Source organism: Macaca fascicularis, chromosome 11 (assembly GCF_037993035.2).
Source record: "Macaca fascicularis isolate 582-1 chromosome 11, T2T-MFA8v1.1".
Taxonomy (NCBI): Eukaryota; Metazoa; Chordata; class Mammalia; order Primates; family Cercopithecidae; genus Macaca; species Macaca fascicularis.
The window spans coordinates 24,863,100-24,869,099 of record NC_088385.1 but is presented as its reverse complement, the minus strand read 5'-3'; the positions used below and the strand labels follow the sequence as shown (position 1 = coordinate 24,869,099).

Below are 6,000 nucleotides of genomic sequence, written 5' to 3'. Positions count from 1 at the left end.
AAATGGCTCTTATTGAAAATCTGTTTGCCTTCATCACATACAGAGGACTAGCCCATCTGCAGTGCCACCTCCTAGATGAGACACAGCTAGGTAACTAAAATGATTCATTCTCAGAAACTAGATAGGATTTATGACCACCTTTGTGAATATTCACAGTTCTTCCTATAATCCGTTAAACATATATTTAACCAACCTGTTATCATGTCTGGTTATAATTGGCAGTGGGGAGCCTGCATGACAATTAAGACTAAATGCTACATGTAGATCCGAGATAATTCAGGAAATGTCTTGATAGCCTGCAAGACACAAACCAACAAATCAAAGCTATTTCTGACCCCACATACTGCTAGACCAATAGTTAGCATTCAGTTTCAGGTCAGGATTGTCCTGGTGATGGAAGCTACTTATCAGTTTAGCCCTGGCTGCAAAACTAGTCATATTCTCTGCTTTGGATTTTACTACTGTTGCACCCTGTGTAGGGAAATGCAAGACGGGATTTTCCGTAGACTTTCCAGACTTCATACTATAATGTTCCAACCAATATCATCTATAAATTCGGGTACTCATGAATATTTTCAGTTCCAAATAGATCAGTTCCATTCTGATGCACAATGACTATGCCCCTTTCAGCAGGAAGCAGCCAGAATGAATACGGCACCTAAATCCCATAGAATTGAAATGGAACTTGGCAGTGGAGAATCGTAACCCAATACTCCCATCTCCCCCTCCCCTTTTTTTTTTTTTTTTTTTTTTGAGATGGAGCCTAGCTCTGTCGCCCAGGCTGGAGCACAATGGCACGATCTCGGCTCACTGCAACCTCTGCCTCCCAGGTTCAAGTGATTCTCCCGCCTCAGCCTCCTGGATAGCTGGGATTACAAGCGCCCACCACCACGCCCAGTTAATTTCTGTGTTTTTAGTAGAGACGGGGTTTCACTGTGTTGGTCAGGCTGGTCTCAAATTCCCGACCTCGTGATCTGCCCACCTCGGCCTCCCAAAGTGCTGGGATTACAGGCGTGAGCCACCATGCCTGGCTATACTCCCATTTTTCTAAGAGATAATTTATTTTCTCACTCTCTTCTCTTTCTTCCATTTCCCCACTTCTCTAGTTAGCTCTTTAAAAATGGAATTATAGTCTTGACACCGACTTCACCAGATACTCCCTACAGGGCACGTTCATTTCACCATGTGCTTAGAAGCTCCAGAGCAGAACTCTCCACCAGGAGGCTGTCTGGAAAAACAGTCCAGCTACAATCCAGAGTGTGCCTGCTGCAAAACTCTCTCTCACCGGGAGAATGTTCAAATGCTTTTACAACCTAGATCTGCCCATGAAGGGGCCAGCAGTCACCTGCTAAACTGCCCAGGGGTAAATAAGCCACTGCAGTTGATACACACCTGCTCATCTTCTCCTCTGGATGCCATTCATACCAGCATGCCAGGCCCTCTTTGAAAGCACTTGCTTTCTGCTCCAAAAGCAAAGCAGTACTCTTAAAAACAAGAGCCTGTATTTCTTCCCCTAAGCAAGTTTTGGAATAAAAAGTCACTTTCTTTATGCCAGACCTTGCTTTTGTTAATTGATTGGATTCTGCATGTGGCAAGTGACTGAACCTGTGTTCTGGTTACCATAGCATTTTAAATTGCCTGCCTAATAGTACCAGTGTGTGTCATATCTGAGCCTGAACCTGAAGACTGTTTTATCTCTTCAGACTCTGCTTTTTCTTGTTTTTGATATATCTTACAATTTCTGTTGTTATTGTTGTTGAAAACCAGATATACTGCATAAGGTAGTAGGTACCAAGACAAGTCTTTAGTGTGAAGCGTTATATTAATCTTGCTTGGAGTTAAAATGCAATTTAATCTTTCTTATAGCCATAGATACCAGAGATTTCAAATGCTTTCAGTGTCCTTGTTTTTGGCTTTGGGACTTCCTTTTGTATTTTTCCTTAGAGAAAATCTGTATCTTGCAGCTTCTTTTGGCTGAAATTCACTTTTATTATATTGGAGACTTATTGGTGTAGTGTATGGTGTGAAGAGAGGAAGGATTCTAAAATCATCTGTGTCTTGGTCTTTTAATGGGCTTGTATCTTGGGAGATGACCTTCACGAGTGTTTCAATTTCTCCTCCAGGGGGATAGTTTTTTATCCCATTGCTCCCCCTTTTCCCTGGCTGTGGCATTCTCAATCAACTTCCTTGCTGCCTTCTCCCCTGCTGACTATGGATTTTTTGTCCCTTAGGTGAGACAGGAAAGTGGGCTGGAATTGAGCCGAGTTCCCTTCTCCTAGCTAGGCATTCTCCTAGCTAGTTTTCAGCATTGCCCTCTGGGGAGAAGTCCTTTCTATTGGAGACAAGGCCTTTGTTAGGGAGAAGGGGCTGGCAGGATTTAACAACGACTATTCTTTACCCTCCTCCTACCAGGGCCATTGGGAGATTTTTCTTGAATCCTCGGAACCTCCTTGTGAAAACCTACTGGTATTTCTGGAAAGTGTATGTGCACGCCCGCCCCCTGCATGACAGCAACCACCAGGAGTTTCTCACTCTCACATTAGACCATACTCAGGGTCTAGCAATTCATGAAAATTACTAGGTAAGTGTTCCTATCAGCTTAGGGCATCCAGGAGCTTCTGCTGGATGTATCTGCAAGTATCAGATGCTCTTGAATCTCTCTGGAGGTGCATCTCTCTCCAGATGGGTGGCTGTTTGCCCTGAGTCCTTGGTTCTCTGGTGGGCCCAAAAGTCATTGATTTTCAGTTTGTTCAGTTTTTCTTGATGTAAGGATGGGAATGGCAACTTCTAAGTTCCTTACATATTGGAGCTGAACATATTATATTTTCTTGAGTAATATTTCCTACTACCAGGAACACAGGGAGTAGTTGTAATAGTGAGAACTGAATTATCTCCTTATCCTCGGCTTGGAGTCATTGAAACAAAACAAGGACTCCAATATGATTTACATTCATACAGAGAAATTGATTTTGGAAGTATTTTAGCAGAAGTTTTTTGAGGAATGAGTTGTTCATGCTGATAAAGGTAGGACTTGAGAATAAGCTACGATTGAGGTGAAAAGCCCATAATAACTTGTAGGAACGATGGCTGGAAATATTAGGTTGTGACCAGGCTATAGTGTTTGGTTTGAAGTATGCTTTATTCTGTGGTCAGCATGGAGTCACTAAAAGATTTCAAAAAGGTTAATAACTAGCAAGAATCTGAACAAGTAATCTGGTGACAGTACTGAATAAACTGAAAGGACACTTGGGCTAGTAGTATCAAACTCAAGCTTTGGTGTCTGAATAGAGATGAAAAGGAGAAACTGAAAAGCTGTAACATTTTAATAATGATAAAATCAGAAACTTGAGGGACGAAGTCCAGGAGTCTGGCCTATAACATGAAGAATTTGAGATGTGACTAGAACTCACAACTGAGGATTGGGGTTGAAGATTACATTTGAGGTTCGTCTGCATGGAGGTTGTAGCTGAAACCTTGAATAGAGATGTGATACCTGGGAGAGAACTAGAAGTGGGGTTAGAACCGAAGTGGGGTTAGAACCTTTGTGGATATGTAAATGTAAAGGGGTGACAAAAAATAAGTTAGTAGCGGGAAAACCGGAAGGATGAGAGTAAAACTAGGACAAGATATAAAGAAAATTAATAAGCCATTAATTTGTTTTAAAGCTATTAAAATAAATTAATAAACCATTAAAGTTTTTAAAATAAATTGGTTTTGTTTTTTTTTTTTCTCCAGCTTATGTGTGTTCTATAGGGGCATACTCTGGAGTATGCAAATCCAACAGTCCTCACAGAGGAAAGCAGCTTCTTGTATAGTTGGCCTGAAAGATCAACCTCTTGTCAGAGTTTTACATGAATTATTTTTATGGTGGAAATAGATGTAAATGTTCCACCAAAAATGATTTTTATCAGGTAAGTGTCCACATTTATGACATAACGCTTCACTATTGGAATCTAATCAGGTAGAAGAGTGATTTATGTCAGCTGTAAAGTTGTGACGATAGCCAAATATAATACAGGCATACCGTGTTTTATTGAGCTTTGCTTTATTGTGCTTCACAGATACTGTTTATTACAAATTGAAGGTTTGTGGCAACCTTGCATCAAGCAAGTCTATTGGCACCACTTGTCCAACAACATGGACTGACTTCATGTCTTTGTGTCACAATTTAGTAATTCTCACAATGTTTCAAACTTTTTCATTATTATTATATGTTATGATGATCTGTGAATCTGTGATCCTTCATGTTACTGTTGTAATTATTTGGGGGGGGCTGTGAACTATGCTCATAGAGACAGAAAACTTAATCTATAAATGTGTGTTCTGACTTCTCCACCAACCAGGTGCTCCCTCATCTCCTTCCTCTTCTTGGGCCTCCCTATTCCCCGAGACAAAACAATATTGACATTAGGTCAATTAATAAGCTTACAATGGCCTCTAAGAACTCAAGTGAAAGGAATATAGTCACACATCACTCACTGTAAATCAAAAGCTAGAAATGATTAAGCTTAGTGAGGAAGGCATGTCAAAAGCCAAAATAGGCTGAAAGCTAGGCCTCTTGTGCCAAATGGTCAGCGAAGTTGTAAATACAAAGAAAAAGTTGTAGAAGGAAACTCAAAGTGCTACATAAGTGAACACACAAATAATCAGAAAGTCAAACAGCCTTCTTTCTGAGATGAAGAGTGGTCTGGAAAGAAGATCAAACAGGCCACACACTACCTTAAGCCAATGCCTAATCCAGAGCAAGGCCCTAACTCTCTTCAATTCTGTGAAGGCTAGGAGAGATGGAGAAGCTGCAGGAGAAAAGCAGGTAGCTAGCAGATGTTGGTTCATGAGGTTTAAGGAATGAAGCCATCTCCATAATATAAAAGTGCAAGGTGAAGCAGCAAGTGCTGTTGTACAAGCTGCAGCGTGTTATCCAGATCTAGCTAAGATGATTGATGAAGGTGGCTACACTCAACAGATTTTCAGTGTTGACCAAACAGCCTTCCATTAGAAGATGCCCTTCCATTGGAAGATGCCATTTAGTATTTTCATAGCTAGAAAGAAATCAATGTCTGGTTTCAAATCTTCAAAGGACAGGCTGACCCTTTTGTTAGAAGGTTAAAGCAGCCGTGATTTTACATTGAAGCTGATCCTCAATACCATTCTAAAAATCCTATGACCCTTAAGAATAATGCTATATCTACCGTCTGTGCTGTATATATAAATGGAACAAAAAGCCTGGGTGATAGCACACCTGGCTTTGTGAATATTTTAAGCCAACTGTTGAAACCTACTGCTCAGAAAAAAAGATTCCTTCAAAGTGTACTTGCTCATGAACAATGCACCTGGTCACCCACGTGTTCTGATGGAGATGTACTAGATTCACGCTGTTTTCATGCCTGCTAAGATAACATCCATTCTGAAGCCATGGATCAATGCCTAATTTCAACTTTCAAGTCTTATTAGTTAAAAAATACAGTTCTAGGAGTATTGCTGCCATCAATAGTGATTCCTCTGTTGGAAATAGGTAAATCGAAAACTTCCCGGAAAGTATTCACTATTCTAGATGGCCTTAAGGACATTCATGATTCATAGAAGGAGGTCAAAATATCAACATTAATGGGAGTTTGGAAGTTGATTCCAACTCTCATGGATGACTTTGAGGGGCTCAAGATTTCAGTGGAGGAAGTAACTGTAGATATGGTATAAATAGTAAGAGAATGAAGTTAGACGTGGAGCCTGAAGATGTAATTGAATCGCTGCAATCTCATGATAAACTTGAATGCATGAGGAGTTGCTTCTTATGGATGAGCCAAAAAAGTGGTTTCATGAGATAGAATCTACTCTTGGTAAAGATGCTATGAACACAAAGTGACAACCAATAATTTAGAAAATTATATAAATGTAGCTGATAAAGCAGTGGATTGAGAGAACTGACTTCAATTTTGAAAGATGCTCAATTGTGAGTAAAATGCTATCAAACAGCATCACACATTACAGAGAAATCTTTCATGA

At 40.2% G+C, this 6,000-nt stretch overlaps 1 long non-coding RNA gene across 1 annotated transcript; it reads left to right on the top strand.

The window, feature by feature from the left end:
• Positions 1-3,911, top strand: LOC123567473 (uncharacterized). The gene is made up of 3 exons (XR_006690423.3): positions 1-90; positions 2,413-2,581; positions 3,736-3,911. It is a non-coding gene; the product is annotated as an uncharacterized lncRNA (long non-coding RNA).
• Positions 3,912-6,000: the final 2,089 nt, after the last annotated feature.